General features: G+C 35.2%; 1 pseudogene; it reads right to left on the reverse strand.

Annotated features, from left to right (window-relative positions):
- Positions 1 to 3,483: 3,483 nt before the first annotated feature.
- Positions 3,484 to 5,586, reverse strand: LOC149248225 (arogenate dehydratase 2 pseudogene; annotated as a pseudogene).
- Between the last annotated feature and the right edge of the window lie 17,301 nt (positions 5,587 to 22,887).

A 22,887-nucleotide genomic window follows, 5' to 3' on the forward strand; every position in this document is an offset into this window, starting at 1 on the left:
ATCAAACCACTCCCATAGAAATAATATGGAACACTCTGTGCATCAACCTGCAGGAAACCCTGGCACTACATTCTTGGAGCAACGAGGACTTTCCCACTGAACCACAAGAACAAAATATCTGGACAAGCTGGAATCTCAGGCCCATCCAGACTCAGGACCCACTCACCAAGTCCATCTTTTCCCAACAACCTCCTAGCGAGTGGTGCCCTCCACCCTTTGGGCTCACCCAACTCAACTTTGATGGAGCTTCTAAGGGAGATCCAGGTCAAGCCGGGTTTGGAGGAATGTTTAGGGATCATTCTGGCAATCCTCTACTCCTTTATCTAGGCAATACAGGCTGGGACACCAACAACTCAGTGGAATTGGATGGATTATGGCAAGGACTAATCCTCACACAACAACATAGATTTCCACTCAATCATTGAGGGAGATTCCCAAATCCTCATCAACATGGCTCAACAAATCATTTTGGAAACCCCTGTTGACAAACTATCCTACAGCTGGCATCTTGCAGCTCGTCTACAACACATTGAGCAGATTCTAGTAAGCAATAAAGCAATCAAATTCAAACATATTAAGAGGAATGGAAATGAAGTGGCTGACCACTTAGCCAATCTCAGTGTAATGAGCGATAGACCCATCCACAAAGGTCTGATAGAAATTATAAAATATGCCTCACACCAATAGGAATTCACCAAGCTGGTGCAAATGGATGCAACATCCCCATATGCGGGTGGTAGATAATCATTTATGGTGCATAAGCAGGCAGGCAAACAGGCGACCCGTCCGTATGGTTACTTGTGCCTTCGCTTGTGTGATCTCATGGCAAGTCATGGATCTCAGGCTGGCGACATTAACTGCCTGGGAATTTTGAGATATTCCCTGCAAATCCAAAAATATGGAACAGAGTAATCCTCTTCGCCTCATTCATCCCTTCAATTGCTCCTGCCATCCTTTCGTCTCTGAACCGAGCCTTCGCACTGCCATTGGAAGACGCTACAGACTCTTATTCTGCGTCGACCTGGGCAATGGAAACCATTACTCCCAGTCCCTTCTCTGCCATCTGCAGTCTGAGGTCCTAACTCCTTCCTCTGCTCCGCCTGTGAATCCCGCAGACCCTCACCTTTTTCCTCCTATGGAGCCTAGATTAATTCATGCTCAGTTTTCCTACCACTCTCAGCTGCCTCACTCCATCAAACCCATGCGATATTGTCACAGAATGAGGAGCAGGCATGGAGGCAGTCGTGGTGGTGCTACTTGTCCTGGGTATCGTCCCCCTTCTACCTCATCATCCCCTTCTGTTTCCCAATCCCCTACCCTCTCCAATCTCTGCTCCCTTGGCAGGTATCCAAACACTCGAAGCAGCCGTGGAAGAATGAGTACCAGTGAGGCTCGTCACTCTAGAAGCATCCCCCAGCACGCAACGACCAATGCCACCTCCCAGCAAGCACACTTCCATTATCAAAGCTCCCTTAACAAGCTGCTCATAATGGTCACCATCACAGTGGATTTTATGGAAGTCCCTACCTCCAATTTAGAACCTTTTCTCAGCAGGGATTTCAACCAGAACCCTCATTTCAATTTCGTTCCAGGGGAGCCAAGCTCCAGAAATCTACTTACAGACAAGGATATCCCTTCTAGCAGCAAATTGCGAATGCTGGAAATCACGGCCACTCGTAAGGATAAGGGCATCCAAATTGAGGACAGTGCAGGTGGCGGCCATGTAGAGAACATGGGTTCTGACGTCTATGGGTGGTGATTGATAGTGGAGGAAGAACCTACAGAGGATATTAAGCAGCTGCTTGCCAGGTCACGTGGCGAGCCTTAATCTGGTTTCTGTTCAGTTTTGGTACTTGTCATTTTGTCTCTTGCATCCTGTTGAGTCTTTTCTTGTCTTATTCTCCTTCTCGGGCATCAAAATTTTGGAATTTTGCTCCCATTGGTCGACTTATAATGGACAATTCTGAGTCAAGTTTTGAATTTTCCAGTCTTTACTCATAATTTTTGTATTATCGAACTATAGCCCTTGCGCGGGCAGCTGAAACTTTCCTAATTTTGGGCCTGGACTGGTTTCCCCTTTTGGGGCAGTCTCGATCTCAACTTTGGATGCTTAGAATGGTCATTCAATTGACCCAGTACCGCTAAGGCCGGTGCCTCCTTGTACATTATGCTTTTTTAATAGATTAGTCTTAGACAAAAAAAAAAAGACGTTTCAAATAATAGAAATAGTTATTTCACGAAAATTGTATTACCAAAAAATAGAAAATATAGATTAGTTAGACATCACATTTTTTTTTTCAAAATATTTAAGCATGAGGGCTATCGATGTTTCTATCAAACACATTATCAATTTGAAGCTATTATATCAAAGTTGATCATGCCACTTAAGAGAATTGAAAGTAAGGTACGGAGGGACCCAATCATTCCTCCCAACCATTAAAGATAAACTCAATAGACAACACAAATACTTATCAATATAAGTAACAATAATTAGAAATATTAATATACATAACAAAATAGTATGTTAACTAAGTTTATGTTAACCATGATATACAATTGACTACCCTGACTATACTCTCTATTTTTATAAATGTTAACTACCATGAGCACAATTGATTATACATACTACTTCACTATTATTCTATATAGAAAATTAAAATACCTGAAACAATATTTATAAGTTTAATATACATTATAAAATCTTATAATGAATATTTGTATGAATGTATTGACTATTTTCATTCTTACTTTTAATAAAGATGGTTTTGGAGTTTTTAACAATTTTTGTTTTTTAAAATGTGTTTTTGATTGCATATATAAATTCAATAGTCAAACTACTTCTAAGTCATTTTAATTGTCAGCCATTCTACTTGTGGAAAATCACAACTCAAACTTGGAATTCCAAAAAATCTCTAATATATATATGAAAAAAATAGATAACTAAAACACCTATATATTTAAAAAAACACTTACTAAAAACTTATTTCAAAATTTTTAACAAATTTTTATTAAATTGTAATTTTTCAATATGATTTTTATTTTTATATAAAATCAACCCTCTAAAAAAAATCTCTAAAATATTCTGAGTGTAATTCCAACAAATTCTTATGCATATTTGTGAATATTCCCCAAAATAATGACTTGCATAATGCAAATTCATGGGCTGTGCAAGTAGTTCCAGTAGCATTTAATATTTTCATGGTACCTGGCAACTCCGTACTAATATTTATTTCCAAGGACATCCTTACCCGGCTGCAGGATAGACAACCGCAAGATCAAATAATTGATCTCTCTGTTTTTCCTCAGAATCTGCAATTAGTTGGCTTTTGCTGCACATAACTCCTTTTTTTCGTGGGTCTGTTTGCCATAAAATTTACACACCCAACAACAGCTTGGTCTCCTCTACAAAGTCCAACTTGAATTTACAGAGATCCCTCCCGCACAAACACAGAAGAGATATAGAGAACTGCTTGTTCATAGCTACTAAACGATGGACATGGTGGAATAGCTTGCTATCACCCTCAAAAAACATGCAATCTTTCGTATGCAATCCAGAGCCATCCGAATGCGCCCTGAATGATCATCTGCTTTGGGCACCTCTAGATCTACAAAGAAAACTTACTCAAAGTAACACTTGGATTCGTCCCTCTCTTCGCTCATGACCACACGCAATGGGCTCTCACGTTGAGGGCCGGACTCGATCTTTGACACTTGTATATCCCTCACAGCGAATATCGACAGCTCCTTGAACAGACATGTCGTTCCTTCTTTCAGCGAGAAGGCCACCGTGGTCTTCGACACGGGGTGTAAGGACCTGCAATCCTTACGTTCATGCGACGAGCTGGTTATCCCTCGGGCGCACGGTTTAAGAGAAGTGTGAGCTCAGACTTGCAGATGCGTGGAGTTATGAACGCATGGTAAAGGAGGGTGAGCTGTTATATATGTATGGAAGCATGGGTTTGAATGTATGGAGGCCGACCTACAAACGTGAGCAAGGTCGACACATATTAGAGGCGTTTGCGATGGAGTAGGGGCGTTGGGCAAGTCGGCTAGGCAGCCAAGACTTCGCCCTACCTTTGGTATATATTGGAGATGCGTTGGACTCATTTCAACCATCGAATAATGACTTCGCTCAACAAAGAGGAGTGCGCAGAACTAGAAGGTGGACGCAGCAAGATAGGGAGGCACAGATTTGGGAGATGCGCCCGTTCTTGGGCGACGACACATGGAGGTGAATGCACATCTTGGTTTTGGGTGAAGGGTGTGGGTGGAGGTCGCCCGCCGATTGGAGAAGGGTGTGCATGGGTGTGGCACCTGGGTTGTGCGAAGGAGCACCCGACAGTGAGACAAGGGCGTGGGTGCCCGGTTTGTGCAATGGCTTGGAATGGGTTCTTGGGTGACTTGGGTGAGCGCCCGCCCATCGTGCAAGTGTGCACAGTGACTTGATGAAGTGTTGAGATTGTGGGCAAAGGTGTGTCTCGGGTGGAGGTGCCCGTGTGTGGCGACTTGGAGGCGTGCCCAAGTTGGGCAAACAACACGATTGTGCAACAAGGTGAACGAAGGGTTGGTAAGTTGTGTGGCGACCATGCAGAGGCGCTGACGAGCTAGGCAACCGAGTTTGCCGAAGATTGTAAATTTGGCTAAGTATGAAACTTGGGGTTTCCAAGTATACTTGTAAAGCTTTGTAACTGTTGTAAAAGACTGTATAATATATTATTCAGGCAGACTCATTATTCAGGGAGTTGCCCCTCCCTTTATACTGTGCAATTGTGTTCTTCATTTATAATTGCTGATGACAATGAATGTGTATGGGTGTTCATTGGTATAAAGGAAACATTAATAATACTTCGTTGCGAAACAAAAACTAAGTAGGATAAGTGGAATGTTAGGCTTAGTCTACAATCGTAAGTATTGGTGAAAAGAAAACGATTGGTAGTGCCACACCTCGCTATAAGCGGTTGAAAGACTACCGCAGGTGTAGGGACATGACACGAGGGGTGGAAGGGAGTTGTTGTTCTTTTTTCCGAGAATGAAAAACCTAGTGGTATTCGACGAGTCATCTTGTATCTCCTTTTCCACCACTTGAAGACTGTATTCCTGCCCGGCAATCTCACTACCAATAATGGTAATGTCGTTTATGTAGTTTTGGGCTACGAAAAGAGCTGCACTCGCAGCATTGTCCACTACCTCCACTTGCAAACCAAGAGCCGCAAGGCGCTGCTAGCAATGATCGAGCACCTGTAGATGGCTGACCACTCTCTTAAAACTATGCTTCTTGCCCGCCCCTCTCACCGCCAGTAGGCGATGATTTATGGGCAACAATACCTCACCTACGAGATGGAGTTCAGGATGGCATAGCACCAAATCATAGTTCCTCTCGATCACTCCATCCAATGAGTCCTCAATTGGCAAGACTGCCCGGTCGGCGGCGTCGTACTCCAGCGCTTCAAAGGCAGACTCCATTCTACCTTCGCACGGAAGGGCGTCACACCTCTGGAAGGCTTGAACCACCACTTCTTGGCAATACAACCCACGCACACCCTAGTAGGCCACTCTCACAGGCTTCACCACGAACCGCGGCCTCATCGCTAGTGGCTTCGTGGGGAGCAACAGATGGTGATTATGAGCATTAGTGTAAGGACCTGCAGTTCTGTCGATGTGCAACCACGACCGGTTAGAGGGGGCGTGCAGTTAGAAGGTCGAACGAGGTGTGATCCGGTTGAAGTGCGAGCTCCCTTGGGTGTGCGATAATGAGTTATGCGCATATGGAGGGTGAGCTGATGTTTATATGCATGGTGGCATGATGTTAAACCTTATGGAGGCTGACCAACAAATGCGTGGAGCCAACGGTGGTTGGAGCGTTTGAAGGAAGGCTGACGCACATATTATGATGGCGTGTGAAGGCATGGGCAGGTCGGCTAGGTAGCTACGACCTCACCCTATGTCCCATATATATTATAGTTGCGATGGAGCTCATTTGACCATTGCTCAATGATCCAACACATAACATCTTTGTTCATGTGAGTAAGGCACAGGTCTAAGTGCGTAGAGCTAAGGAGAAGAGGCACAGATTGGAGATGCGCCTGTTCTTGGGCAAGGCTGCATGAAGGAGACTCACTTGACTCAGTTGTGGGTGAAGGGCGCAGGCAGGAGCGCCCGGCAGTTGGGTGAGGCGTGCACGGATGTGTGGCACCTGGTTCGTGTGACGACTTGGCACGGGTTCTTGGCGACTCGGGTGAGCACCCACCCATCGTGCAAGTGTGCACGGTGACTTGGTGAAGTGTTGAGATTGTGGACAAAGGTGTGTCTCGGGTGGAGGCACCCGTGTGTGGTGACTTGGATGCGTGCCCAAGTTGGGCAAACAACACGATCATGCGACAAGGTGAACGAAGGGCTGGTAAGTCGTGCGGCGACCGTGCGGAGGCGCCGACGAGCTAGGCAACTGAGTTTCCCGAAGAGTGTAAATTTGGATAAGTATGAAACTTGGTGTTTCCAAGTATACTTGTAAAGCATTGTAACTATTGTAAAATATTGTAAAATATATTATCGGGTAGACTCATTGTTCAGGGAGTTTCCCCTCCCTCTATACTGTGCAATTGTGTTCTTCATTTATAATTGCTGATGATAATGAATGTGTATGGGTGTTCATTGGTATAAAGGATAACATAATAATACTTGGTTGTGAAACACAAACTAAGTAGGAGTAAGTGGTTAGGCGTAGTCCACGAACATAAGTATTGGAGAAAAGAAAGTGTTTGGTGGTGCCGCACCTCGCTAAGAGCAGTTGAAAGACTACTGCTGGCTTGGGGGGCGTGACAATTAGAGTTGAACATTCCCTGTCTATAAATTCGTTCAAGCTGATCTAACACCGCCCTCTCAGACTGCCCTACATCGCACCTAAGGTCTTCAACAGGTGTCAGAGGGCTCTTCACAAGCTTCAACTTCACCGAACTGCGGGAGGCTCCCTTTGCTTGGCCATTGACCAATGACCCGGAGACGCAAAGAGATCCATGGAAGGCGGACATACCCTTATTCTTCACATCCGAGGGCACCTTCATGCCCTCCGGCCAGACATGACTCGATATATATCTCAATTCCATAAACCCAATGCAAAATCTCTCTCAATGGCATCAAAATAAGGAAGTTGGTAATAATTTGATTTATTGCCAGTGCCTTCCCTGATTCCCCACCGCACAAAAAAAAACTAACTAAATTAAACTATGCTATATGTCCTACACACAACTGACCCAACGAAGAAACACAGGGAAAATAGAACTAGAGATCCACAGAGGCCTCTGCAAAGCTCTCTTCCATTCATGCTACATTTAAGCAACGACACGGTAAAAGTTTCACTGTGGAGATGGCCACGCCAAGCAGGAGATTGACCGGTTAAGTCTGTGTTAACGCATGTATTAGAGTTTGTTATTAGGGTTTTGTCGACATCAAAACTAACAGCGTGGCATCTGAGAACAATACCCGACACAAAAAATTTCGGTTGAATGGAAATGGGCTTGCCCCGTGGCATTTTCCACCACCCCATTTGAGATTGTGATAAGTGATAACTCCCAACAAACCCAACAAGCATATGGTTAGGACCGGTGCTCTCTTATGGGGTGGTTCATATCACATGACACTGATCCTAATGGATCAATATAACGTTTGTTGCGATCTTCGGTGCATCACACCCACCTAGGTCAAATCAGTGGGTTGGCCACGGCTAGCTAGCTCAAATAATTGAGCCCGACCCACCCTTATGGTCTCAGATTTGCCTTATGTTAGTGGGCCAAAAATTTGGCCGGCCTCTTACTTCTAATATATTTCTTGTTTTAAATATATATATTTAAGTGTGGTATTGGTGAAACTTATAATTATGTTCAAAAATAAGAAATTAAATTGATGACCTAGCCTTTAAAAGTTAACTTAATCATTATTTATTTAAAAGTTAACTTAATCATTATTTATCCAAAATCTATGGAACATTATAACTCTAATATATCTGGATTTATATAAAATATAATAACATTTTTTTCAATTATTTTTCAAAAATAATTTCTATTAGAATTTCCGATTCTACAACTTTCTAACCCTATCCCACCTTACATAGAATTTTCAATCACTATTAGAAGGTAATGTGAAAGGCATGTGCACAGAATTTTCAAACACTATTAGAAGGTAATGTGAAAGGCATGTGCGCAAAATTCCCGATTGTTCAAGTCTCTACGCCCATCATGTCTTATAGAGAATTTTCAATCACTATTAGAAGGTAATGTGAAAAGAATGTGCCTTATCTGCCTTGCATCAATTAAAGGGTGTTAGATGGTAAAGTGTATTTTTTGCAACTTCTTAAGTTAGTGACCTCTCAAGTAACTGTTAAAAAATGTTTACCTACTTTATGATCTAAAAGGTAAACAAAATGATTTTTTAATTTGATGGTTTGATTGGTGATTTGGATGGGATTTTATTACAAAGTGATAATTTGATAATTTTTGAGTCGAGAGTTTGATTCTAAAACTTAGTAAAAGGGGATGTGCAAGTTTGTCCATCTGTTCATTACTTTTTAAAATAAAAATAAAAATAAAATAGAAAAATAATGTAGGTTATAATATATATATATATATATATATATATATATATATATGTATGAGTACGATGTTTAATGTTATAGTTTTCAAAAATATTTCAACAAGATATTTAAATAAACTATTTGAAGATCTAAGTTAAATAATTTATGTGGATGTCAACTTCATCTATATTTATATATAGAAAAAAAATGTTAAAATACAACATTTTAATGTTATATATAAAAAAATATTCAATGTGGGTTATCAATAAAATATTTTAATAAGAATTAATATTAACATATACTTAAAAATATATTAATAATAAAAAACCATTTTAATTTGTGTGATAAAATGTCTCGATGTACATGTTATGTAAAATATTTTAATGTAAATTATGTATATATTATATATCATCTTAATATATATATATATATATATATATATATATATATATATATATATATATCATGAAAAAATTAAGTTTTTATGGTTAAAACCTTTATTTGGTCCTATATATACTCTATTTAGCTTTTAAAATACAATTTAAACAACGAAAAATAAAACATTGTATTTTGCACTCTAAAGAAGTTTGCACGTGAAGAAATTTGATCCCTAGCAACTCATGCTAGATCTGTATTTAAGATGGATCTATGATGGTTTCTATTTTTGAGCTGAGAGGCTCATTCTACAACTAGTATGAAGGAGATCACCTTTTAAAATAAAAATAAAATTAAAAATTATGTTCTAAATAAAAAAAATAATGTGGACTATAATATAAAAAAGTGAATAGAAATAAAAAATATATGAGTAAGACGTTCAAATCTTATAGTATTTAAAAATATTTCAACAAGATATTTAAATAGATCTTTGTTAACTCATTTATGTGGATGTCAACTTCATATATATTTATATATAGAAAAAAATTGTTAAAATAAAACATTTTAATGTTGTATATAAAAAAATATTCAATGTGGGTTATCAATAAAATATTTTAATAAGAATTAATATTGACATATACTTAAAAATATATTAATAATAAAAAACCATTTTAATTTGTGTGATAAAATGTCTCGATGTACATGTAATGTAAAATATTTTAATGTAAATTAAGTATATATAATATATCGTCTTACAAAAATTGTGTATATATCATGGAAAATTTAAAATTTTATTGTTAACACATTTATTTGGTCCTATATATACTCTATTTAGCATTTAAAAATACAATTTAAACAATGAAAAATAACACATTGTATTTTGCACTCTAAAGAAGTTTGCACGTGAAGAAATTTGATTCCTCTTGGCTCATGTTACATTCGTGCTTAAGATGTATCTCTGCTAGTTCTACGACCCAGTAGTACAAAAAGTCTACTTTTGCAAAAAATTAGAACGCTGCTTTATAACCTTTTGAGTTTCTTTAGGCTCTCACGATTTTGTGCCCAAAATTTTCCATGTCCACGTACAATCCAAACAGCCAACAATCTCTTAAAAGAAAATATTAAACTAAATCTAAATAAAACTTTGAATAAAATCTAAGAATAAAAATAAAAACTAATATAAAATTTAAATTTAATTTAATTAAAGTAATTAACTAAAAGTAATCTTAAATAAAAATTAAATTTAAAATAACTCAAACTATAACATAAAGAGATAAAATTCAAATTTGTATGATATATTATCATTCAAACAAAAATTAAAACTATTAAATAATAAAATCAGAAATCAATGTTACTAAATCAAAGCTAAATACTAAAGCTTAAACCAAATCTAAAATGAGTTTAAGCTAAACTAAATTAGTTTTTAACTATAACTAAAGAAAACTAGTAATATAACTAAAATAACGTAATTTAAATAAAAGTAAACTAACGAAAACTAAAATGACGACCATAGACCAAAAACTAAAATAGTTATTAAAAGAGTCATGACATAAAATGAAAGAAAACTATAAAGTTCATATGGTCCGAAGAGCCCATCACTAATTTCATATTATGATGTGAGATATGTTGAACTTCAAGCTTTTCTAGTAATCCTTGTACATCGTCTGCAATAGCCATGCCATTGCCATCACTGTCCAAGGTATTGAAAATTTGAGAGAGGTCCCATGTTTGAACGAAGGTCGTGTATCTTTTATTTACAAAATCATTGCTCGTTTCATCAATCATACCTCTGGACAACTGGTATTTTCCAAGATCACTTATAATATGTCGGTCTTTTGGATTGCAAAGTTTAGGAAACTTAGTTTTCATTATCTCAAAAACCCAAACATGAACATAAAAGTTGTAGAAGGATTGGAAAAAGAAACTTACTTGGGTCAGTAGTAGTTATGGTAGCCACAATGTTAAAGTCACAAGATCTCGCTACCATGTCTGTCTTGTAGTAGTAGCTATCAGAGGAATAAGAAGCATGTTGTTGAACATTATCAGGATAGTAGCTAGGTTGACCCTGCAACAAAGAAGAGAAATCAACCTGGCCAGAAGAAACTGCTTGGTGCCATCGCATTGTTCTCGGAAGCTATTAATGCTGGAAACTGCTCAGCAGCATATTGAAGCACATGATTGCGGTGATGATGTAGTTGAATCGGCCATTGGAAGCCATCCAGGCCATTAAATACTTCAGAGATCTTCACTCGCTGCAAGCGCATGAGTCTCTTGATAATTTATTCATTGATATTTTTAAGATATAAACTCAAACAAATGTAACTATGTGTTTTTCTCCATAACATTAATGTCTATCGTTTTTATTGCAGAAATGTGTAAGATTGTATGAGAAGATTATCTTGTTGAAGCATAAGCTTGGCTTAACTCAGCAAGGCACGACATGGAATGCCAAATCCACCCAAAATACATGGTCACAAGGAAGGAAGTTTCTAGTGTCTATAAGGCTCTAAGAGACCACTCGGCTACTAGTACATAGCATCAACACCTTTTCCCACCTTTTCTCTTTGTTACTTAGTGTAGCATAGAAATCCCTCCCTCTTATGTTGCTCTTAACTTCTAATTTCTTCTACAAAGAGGTCAAGAGTTCCATGAGGCCTCCTTATATATGTACGTTGGTGGCATGTAAATATCTTCCAGACCACTATTTTCCTATTTGTATATGAGAAAGACAAGAGAATTAAGAGATTACCAATTTGAAATGATTATTATTTGTTACTATATGTTCTAGAGATTGAGAGATTGTTTTTGTCCAGGGTTGCTTGGGTACAAAGAGGAGTATTCATGGCCACTGTTTCTTCACTTAATGTTCTTGTTGACTTACATCCATATATTTTTGGCATTTTCTCATCAAACTCCTATTCTTCCTTCTCCTTATCCTCCTCGGACGGCGCCTCTTTCCTTGTTCACAACCCTATGTTTTCTTGTATTTTCTCATTATTCAACTTCGAGTTCCTTTCATTGTCATTATATGAATCATTTAATACTTCGAGTCCCTTTGTTTCAATATTCTCAGGTACTACTATTAATTTTCATGCCCTAACATTCTCATCATTTCTTTCCTTACTAGATATCTATAATTTGCATGCTGGATAAATCTCTTTTCCAGGCAGGATGACCATTTGGGATAGGCTGAGAACACGATGGAAGAGGTTATATAGGTGGACATACAAGTGGAGGAGGATCGACCCGCTATTACAATTGCGACAACAACATTATGTGCTTAAATCATAGAAACATTCATTTAATGATTTGAAATTCCCACCCTGTTTATAACACATATTGTTATTATATTATAACCCAAAGTATAATGATGAATTCTTTTTTTTAATCATTTATGAGGCAAACATATCTCGAGATTTACGGGGGTTTCACTCAATGAACCTCTAACATATCACATACGTTTGTGTATATTAAACAATACCCTTAATTTGGCTACGTAATGGAAAATACCTCTAAAAATCACATTATTTAATCCCCTACCAATATTAACCCAATACACCTTCCCAATTAAAAAAACCCCTACATTCACTAGATATTGTAGGTATCCATTTTTTCATTAACATTTTTTATATCCCTTTATATTTTTTCGTTAACTTTGAGCTCCATTTTTTTATACATGCTAATGTAAAAACCCTTTACCCCTTATATATCCCCCAATATATTATGTCATTTTTTCCTCAATATATATCCCCCAATATGAACCCACATGGTATGGTATTTCTCCCCCAGTGAAGCCCCCATGCTGAGATTTAAGTGAATAGGTCAGACCCATGAAATTTATCTAGAGAGGCCTAAGATGTTTTTATCATTTTATTATGGTTTTATCATTTTGATGGATTTATTTGTAAACAAACCTGAAATAAAAATTAAAAAAAGAAAAAAGAAAAAAAGTTAATATTGCAGAGTTTTTTTGGAGAGTTCATGTTGCAAATTTTAAAGAGATTGTAAAGAGGTCAAATAGTGGATTATTTTGGAAAGTGTGTTATCTCTGTTGATATGTCATGTGACTTTTTTTAATCAGTTTTAAAAATTCATGCTATGTGAAGGTTTGATTTCAGGTTTTTTTGGAGGTGGATGTCTTGTGAAGATACTAGATGGGTGAACGAGAAGGGTTAGTTTGAGTTGTTCTTTGCGCTAGACCTAACCAAGGCGCAATGTATCACTTCACGACGATCATAATAGTGGGGATGGACTTCTTCAGAGATGTTTATGATTCTTATTCATCTTGACCATCTGCAAACTCCTGGGACAGATCTACTATTCCAATCTAGCTACTGAAACCGTGAAACACTAGGTACTATGTTGGCTAATGTTTCGGCAATAGTGAGTGGCGTCGCTCTTTTTGGATCTTTGACATGATAAATATGCTTTCGCTTGCTCAATGACAAGATGGGCTAAAAAAGTCTATGGCATGACATTGATGCTCATGGTGGTCAACGCCATCAGTAGCGGTGGTGAGTGCCATCGGTAGTGGTTTGGATAGTCACCACTGATGCAAAATCCCAACAGGGGCTTATCACAAGATAGACATTGAAGATGACGAAAAGAGGAAGCTTCTCGCCATTCGTGGTCAATCAAGCGATGACCACTGAAAAATCATTTCCACGTGTACGTTTTTTACTTTCCAGGGGAGGACGAAAATGGGCCGCTCGGATTAGATTGCATGAACAATGTTTGGATAGACAAAGCTCCCAGAGAGAATGCGTTCAACGTAATTATTAAAATTGATGATATAAATTTATTTAAGTGATTGAAACCAATGATGTTAATGTCATTAATCATTATTCTATTTTTTATTAATTTCTTCCATATGATTTTTAGGTTATTATAATGGGCTAAAGGGTTATGGTCTTAGCAGTGTGTGTGATCCTAATGGGGTCATGTTAATGTTAGTTACCTTATTTTAGTCATTCCTTTTCTTCAATATGGTTTGTAGGTTATTATATTGGACTAAGGGGTTATATTGGCATGAGTGCAATCCTAATGAGACTAATAATTTTATGTTTTAATTACTAATTTCTCCTTTAGAAAATGATAATATAAACATCATAAACATTAAATAATATTATAAATGTTAAATTTACTTATTTTATATAAAAAAAATGTTAATTATGTTTCAATTTATAGATAAAAAATAAAAATATATGGAAAATTAATTTAAGCTCTCTTATATAAACCAAATAAATTATTAAATAGTTTAAATTTAATTTCTAGATTAATTTCTTTTCTCTTTATAAATATTTATAAATTGGCAATTTATTTATAATAATAGTTTTAGTTAAATTAATAATTAAAAAATAATAATAATTGAGCTGAGAGGCTCATTCTACAACCCAGTATGAGGAAGACGTGTACATTAGAGAAATTTTGAGGTTGAAGTTTAGATTAGATTACCTCATGAAGTTTTGGAAGGGAAAAAAAATAAACCATTTTTTCAACTTATCTCCCTATGATTTTACTCATTTCTAAAAGGAGCACTCGTTGGATGTAGAATTTAATTTTTCATCCAAGTTGTACCCATGTTGCATACTTTGGATGGACCCTACTACACTAAAAATGTGCAATACATGAAAAAAACGTGATTGATGGACCCTAATAAACAAAAAAGTGAAATACATGAAAAAACATGAAATCACGTTTTTTTCATGTATTTCACATTTTTATTATAGTAGGGTACATCTAAAGTATGTAACATGGGTACTCATTGGATGCAAAATTAAATTATGCATCCAACGAGTCCTCCCACTCAAAATTTGAGTAAAATCGTAGGGTGATAGGTTGAAAATATGAGCTGAAAAAATATTTATTTTTTATTTTTTTATATTTTCACGTTTTTACTCCAAAAATGTTGAATCATCCCCATGGTTGACATCATCATATTGAATCTTATTTGTTCTTATAAACTTATTTTTTGTTGTACATTTTTGTTTTGAGGACCATTTTTGACCTAAAAATTTCTCTAATAATTATGTTTGTGTTCAACATGGAGTTTACACGTGTCTCTCTTAAAACAAAATAAAATATTCTGTAATAGAAAAGCATTGTTGGCTATAATAAAAATAAAAATGGCTAGGCTATTCATATTTAATTAGTTGTCCATATGACGTACTAAGAACAAGAAGAATGATATGTGCAATAGATTCAATTATTAATATATAATTAATATGTGATTTTAAAAATATTCATAATAACAAAAAAATCAATGTGGGTTATGAATAAAATATTTCAATACAAACAAATATTGGTATATGCTTAAAAACATATTAATAAAAAAATCATTTTAATGTGAACTATGTATATATTATATGTTGTTTTAAAAATATTATATATATATATATATATATATATATATATATATATATATATATATATATATATATAATATGAAGTAATTGAAAAAATAAGTTTTTTACGGTTAAAACATTTGAAATAGTCTTAATATTTTATAGTTTGGTCCTTTTTTAGGTGTATGCTTTTTGTTGAAATCCATCAAAGATTTTTTGAACAAGTTTGTGCACTCAATATGGCATCCAAAAATACAATTTAAACAATGAAAAATTACACACACTCTCTCTCTCTCTCTCTCTCTCTCTCTATATCTCTCTCTCTCTATATATATATATATATATATATATATATATATGTAAGGAGAGAGAGAGAGACATTTTTTTCCAATTTTGCACTCTAAAAGAGGTTTGCACGTGAGGAGATAATCCTCATCATGACTTAGCTTTTTTTCGCTTTATGATTCTTATCTTACTTCGTTGGGTCATTTGTCTTCACTATCCTACAAAATAATTGCAAACTTTATTTGGATTAAAATTTTTCGAATTTTTTATGTTTTTGTTCTTTTTGAAGTACATTTTTAATGAGATTTGTCTAAAATTTTAATTAAAATTGTTACAATGGTAAATTTGGGTTTTCTGGTCCATAATCTAATCAAAGTCTGATCCAAAAACTAATCAAATTCTTCTAAAGAATTCTATCCAGAGACTACTCAAGATTGGATCTTAAAACTAATCCATAGTCTACTAAGAAATTGATACAAGGCCTGTTCAAAGTTGATCCAAGGTAAACTCCAAGTATGGTCAAAACTCAAACTTGAATACCCTTCTTTGCCTCAGGGTTGAGGCATGTTATGGGAGGTTGAAACTCTTGCCTTAGGGTCAAATTACCGTAGGCTACAGAGGGGCCAAAAATATTTCCTCAGGGTTGTATTTCGCTGGTCACAAAGGGGTCAAATTAGGCTCTAGGTTGAAACATAGTTATGTAATAAGTCAACCCACATGTCAAAATTCTATGCAAAGGATGAGTTGAGATTAGGCTGAGATCAAGCCTACAAGGGTGAATGAGTTCTAATCCAATTTTAGACTCTGAAAGCCGATCAAAGAATCACCAAAAGACCATAACCCAAGAGCAACAAAAACTGGAAACCAAATCTGAAGTTCTTCTTCTTCACTTTGTTATAAGGATCATGAGATATGAACCTATAAATATCCTTATACAGACCCAAAATTGTCTCCTCTGATTTCCTGAATGGATTGGAGGTCAAATGGAGGAGAGCGATCACTTATTTATACTTGTTTTGCCGCACAAATTTTCCCATAAGAGGGTCGATTTGACCACAAGGGGGTCGACTTGACAGGAGGGAAAAAATAACCATGTTTGACTTAAAAAAACAATTTCTCCTCAATGGAGAGGAGTTAGAAGGCATGGAGTAGCTTATTGGAAAGGGCTTCAATTTCTTTCTAAGTTTATTCTTTTTCCTTTTTAGTTGATCATCCGTTGACATCAATAATAGTTATTTTCTCAACAATATCCCCCTTTGTTATTGATGGCGACATTCCTCATATGCTACTTTTCTTGACATCATGCTATTCCCCCTTACATTGTGCTACTTGGGCCATATCTTCATGTTCTCCCCCTATGACATCAATAAAAAATGGATGCTCTACTAGGATGTAAGAAGATAACCCCCATCTTTTGATAGAGATATTCAAATGCTTATGGAGGTAAGGGTTCTAAGATGACATTTGAAATCTATTCCTTAGTGTTGACATACTCTAGTTTGATGTTCTTCTCCGCAACCTCTTCTCGAAGAATGTGATATTTGATTAGAATATGTTTTGACTTTGAATGCATGACTAGATATTTTGAGAGACTAATTTCACTGGTCACGTTAGATGGTGATAAGCTAATTTGTTTCGATTTTGACATCCTTCAATGCTCCATTCATCCATAATGTATGTGTAGAACAATATGTTTTTGTTATATACTCAGCTTTAGTTGCGGATAGAGGTATAGATGATTGTTTCTTTCTTAGCCAAGATACAAGATAGTCTCCTAAGAAGAATTCATTCCCACGGGTTCTCTTTCAATCATAAATGATTCCTTCTCAATGTACATCAGTGTATGCTTTCAAAGTAATATTTTTGCTCTTAGGATACCACAGTACAAAATCAGGGGTCCCCTTTAGATATCTGGATATCCTTTTCATTGCTTGCATGTGAGATTCCTTAGGGGATGACTGGAATCCTGACACCATACCTACTTTTTGCATGTTTTTTTCTCGTGAAGTTTTCAGATACAAAAGACCTCCAATCATTCATATGTAAATAGTTTCAACCACCATAGGAGATTCATCATCCCTACTCAGCTTAGAACCTATAGTCATGGTTGTGCTTACCACAACACATTCTTCCATTCCAAACCACTTAAGCATTTCCTCGAGGTACTTTGTTTATAAGATGGACATTCCAACATTGGTTTGAGTTACTTGAAGCCCAAGAAAGAAAGACGTCTCTACAATAATTGGAATTTGAAATTATTTTAACATCTCTTGAGAAAATTTGTGACCCATTTCATCATTGTTGCTTCCAAAATTAAAATCATCCGCATATACTAGTGTAATTAGTAGATTTCCTTTGTCAATATTCATGTAAAGGCTTCTTCCTACAACTCCTTTCTTGAATCCTTTTTGTTGAATATATTGATCAAGTCTAGCATATCAAGCCCTTGGAGCTTGTTTTAATCCATACAAGGCCGTCTTTAATTTACGTATGAAGACTTTATTTTATAACAAGTCAAACCCTTTTGGTTGTTTCATGTATACTTGTTATTTTATATCTCCATTTAGAAAGGTTGACTTCACATCCATCTGATAGAATTTGAAGCCTTTTGAACAAGAAAATGCTAAGAACATCCTTATGGCCTGTAGTTTGGCAACTGGAGCGAAGGTCTCATCAAAGTCAATTCCGTCAATTTGAGTGTATCCCTTACATACCAATCTTTCTTTATTTCTAATGACTTCCATCTTCATTCATTTTTTCTTGAACGCCAACTTGGTTCCTATGACATTTTTATCATTTGGACAAGATACAAGTTCCTATGTTCCATTCTTTTCGATTTAGTACATCTCCTCTACCATTTCTTTTATCTAGTCTGGAACCTCACTTGCTTGAGTAACCTTCTTTGGTTCTATTTGATAAAAGAGAGAAATTTTATTTTTCTTTGGTATGTTTTCCATCTTTCTTCGAGTTTGTATTCCTCCATCCACATCTCCAATAATCTAGTCTTCTAGATGATTTTTTCTTTGATGGTGTTTGAAATGGCCTCCCCTTTAGGATTTTTGGCTCCTGCTCTTATTTTGCAACACCTTCCTCAAGATCTTCAAAGATAGGGTCTTATTCATTTGTTTGAATTTTTTTCAAGAAGTGCCTCATCCATATTTTTATCAATGATCTCAACTATATTCTTCAAATGATTGTTATAGCATTTGTAGGACTTACTTCTTAATGAGTATCCAAGGAAACATCCTTCGTCAACTCTCGAGTCAAATTTTCTTAGTGAATCATCCCTAATCTTCATAAAGAATTTGCTTCCAAATATTCTGAAGTGTTTCATAGAGGCAAGCCTTCCTTTCCATAGTGCGTATGGAGTTTTATCACTATTTACCGAGAGTTGAGCTCTGTTCATGATGTAGAATGTTTCCCCAATTGCCTCCCTCTATAATTTAGCATGTAAGTTAGCTAACAACAACATTGTTCTTGTAGTGTCTTGTACAAATATGTTCTTTCTTTCTGCTACTCCATTTTGATGTGGAGTCCTAGCAACATACAATTACCTCTTCATTTCATGGTTTTTTACATAATTCATTGAATTATCCTGAGGAAAATTCTCCACCTCTATCTTTTCTTAAGAATTTGATCTTCAACGCGCTTTGATTTTCAACTCTTGCTTTGAAAGTTTTAAAACAATCTAGTGCTTTTGACTTATTTCTTGTGAAAAATACCCACATCATTCTAGTATAATCATCTATAAATAATATAAAGTACCTTTCTCCTTGTAAATATGGATTTCGTTGGACCACAAAAATTTTCATGAATGATTTCCAGAGGCATTGATGTTGAGCATTCCGTTGTTTCGAAGTTGGTCCTAATTTGCTTTCCATGTTGACATGGTACACCAATAACATTTGTTGGCTTTGAGATTATGTGGATATCTCTTACTTCTTGAGTTTTGCTAATCTTCACCAAGTTATCAAAGGTTAGGAGTCCCAAACGCTTGTGCCATAACAATTTTCATTTTATTGACTCATGTAACATATTTCTTCTTTAATTTCATTGAGAATGTATACATTATTCGTTGTTCTTACTCATTTTCATACCATATTTCCTATAGATGACCTCCTTACCTCACAGTCCTTGTCATAAAAAATGAGATCATGTCCTTGATTTCATATGTAGCTAACACTCAAAATATTATGCTTGAGCCCTTAAACATTTAGTGCATTTTACGTTTTCCCTTGCCGTTGATGAGACTCATTGTGCCTTTTACAAAACATTTAGTAGATGCATTATCTCTAAAGGTCTCGTTCCCATCCTTTTTTGTGCTCAATGAGATGAACTTTTTCTTTTCACTTGTCATGTGCCTAGAACATTGAATATCTACAAATCATTGAATTTCCTTGGTTTGGGCATACATAACTAGACCACATATCTCAGGAGTAGATTCTTCAATATTCTTTCTCCAAACTTTTTCTCTTGGCTTCAATGTATAATTTTGTGCTTCGCGGCCTAGGTTGTTGCATCAGTAAAATTTTAGGATATACTATGAAAGAGGAGAAAAAAAATATATGTTTTGACTTGATCTTTCCTCTTTATGTCAACAACCTTGTCTTGGTGATTTTCCCTATATGCCTTGCAATGCTTTTCTTGATGACCAAATTTTTTAAAATAGAAATAATTGCCAAGAAAAATAGTTTGATTCTTGTTAGTATAGCTTTTACTTGATGAGATATTAATTTTGGGGAGGGACGAATAATCATTCCTTGGTTGAACCTTGTTTCTTGCAACATTATTATCATGATATCTTTTAAGTACATCGACCAAACTTCTAGGTTATTATTCATGATGAACGCTGGTATCTTCCTTTGAATTTGAATATTTTCCTGTATAGCCAAGTCCATATTTGTCATGTGGCGATCTTTGGGAATTGATAATAATATCCAAGGTTTGAGAACTCCTCAAAATTTGTTGGCTTTTTCCAACTCCCTTTTTAAAGATACTACTTTAGCTTCCAATTTTTCATAAATTTCTTCCTTTTCCTTTAGTTTATTATTCAAGGCTTCTTCTTTCTCCATTTTGAGAGAGATGGTTTCTTGAGATAGCCTTCCATTATTTTTCCTAATTCTCTCCTTTTCTTCTATGGAACCAATCAATAGTTCATCCATATTTCCTTTTGCATCTTCTAGAATTTCATCTTTGTCATTTGGATTATCTGTTTCATTTGTGGATGTGATATCCCTTGGCTTGCCATTTTTGCAATTAAAATTTGCATAGATGTGTCTTTTTTGTTGAAGTATGATACTTTGGAAAGACAATAAATCATTGTAATTAGCGTTAATTATAACGAATAATAACTAATTTTAAATCTGTATTTATTACATTTATTTTGGTGAATAAAGAAAATATGGTAAATTAATTGTTGGGTACAAACGGCTGAAAGAGAAAAAGGATGCAATTTATTATGAAAGTGTTATTACCCATCAATAAGTCCTAGGAATCTAATCTTAAGGATTATATTTAAGTGAGAGAAATTATGATATTTGCCAATTAATTGTTTCCTAGAAGATAGACAATTGTCCTCAAGAGTTGGAAACATGAGCTCATTAATGAGTATCTAACTACCCGCCATCTATTGGAGAGGTGGAGGTGGTTATTAACCACCAAAATAGTGGTAGATGGGATAATGTATGTTGATTTTACTTGTATTTGTCTCATTATTATGAGAGAATAATAAAGATTGAAGAGAAGAAAGTAGCATCAAATAGAGAGAAAAAGAATTGCAGACCTGGTTGCTCATGGGACATTGGATGTTTTAGCATTGTCATGGTTGGGAGGAGCCTAGTATTGGGAAATTAATTTCCGAGGAAGAAAATCTCATATCAAGTCAGTATGTTTTAGCCTTTATATCTATTTGCCAAGAAGAGAAAAGAAGTTTGGTTACATAGTATAATTAGTTTATGTAGTTTGTATTGTTGTGCCTTAATTAATTAGACGATAAGAGTGTCATGTGCATAATGATAGAAAGGAAAAGAAGATGAAATGTTGTTGAGTGAATTGAAAATATATACAAAATAATAGAAAGAGGATCAAATGTACTAAAGAATATTTTTTTCTTTCTATTAGATAGTTTATGGTTGTAAGTATTAGAAACATAATGAATAAATTGTGTATTATTAGTGATAAAAGTAGTAATTTTGAATATCATAAAAGCATTACATACATGTATATAATCTATAATTTCATGTAAAGATATTTTTTTCCTTTTTACAAATTCATTTACAATAAGCTATCAGAAAAAAAAGGGGTAATTATTTTAGAAAAAAAATATAGTAGATGATTTAAATATGTATTTATATTTATAAGGTTTTTATTTATATAGAGATATAATTCTATACCTAAAAACTCCAGAATATCCCTGTTGGATTGTTTCTAAGACAATGATTTAGAATTATAGAGTTATACAGGAGATACATTATAAAAAAAAACTATTCAAATAACAAATCATCTCAGAATTAGTCCATCCAACCAGTGAGAAAACCAGTGGAAACTAATAATTTTTTTTGGGTAACAAAAATTCAAGAATAAAATTATAAAGGTTATCGAGACCTTGTTTAAATGGTAATATGCATTTAATTAAAAAAATAGAAATACAGAAAAACTATGTTTATTAGTATATAGCAGCTCAATATTAAGAAGACTCATGAGCCAAAAATAACTTTAAAACTTGAAAAATATTTAAAACAATATATACCGTGTAAGGCATAAAAACAAGATAGTAAAAATACATAGTTCAAACTTTTTAAGCCATTCAGAGCTTTTTAAGCCATTCAGAGCTTGAGTCTTCAAGTAGAGAATATGCTCATCCAAATAAGGGACAAGAGTTGGAAACCTTAACCTAGTAAACGAAATAAGTAAATCTGCAAAGGGAATCCATATCCTATTGAAATCTAGGCTATCGTAAAAAGGAATTTGTACCTATAGGAGATAAACCCCAAACAAATATTAGTGACTATGAATTAAATATGCATAAGTAATTCAGAAAGGTATTAATATTGTTGAAATACGAATAAGAGAAGATAGAACAAGTTACCTGAATAGACATCGCACACAACTACTCTTGTACTCTTTGCCTGTATAGTGAAACAAACAAATTAGCCATTGTACAATGAAGGAAATCATTGTATAAAAACACCAATAGAATGAAAACGAGCTTATATAATTAATTACTAAGAACAAACAACAACTCTTTATAAATACAACCGAAATTTTGATTACAAAATGAGGGATGTTTCCTAAAACCAGTTTAACTCAGGTAATAAAATT

The sequence above is a fragment of the Pinus tabuliformis genome, chromosome 7 (assembly GCF_031772625.1).
Source record: "Pinus tabuliformis cultivar Carrire ecotype Pingquan chromosome 7, CPIR1, whole genome shotgun sequence".
NCBI lineage: Eukaryota > Viridiplantae > Streptophyta > Pinopsida > Pinales > Pinaceae > Pinus > Pinus tabuliformis.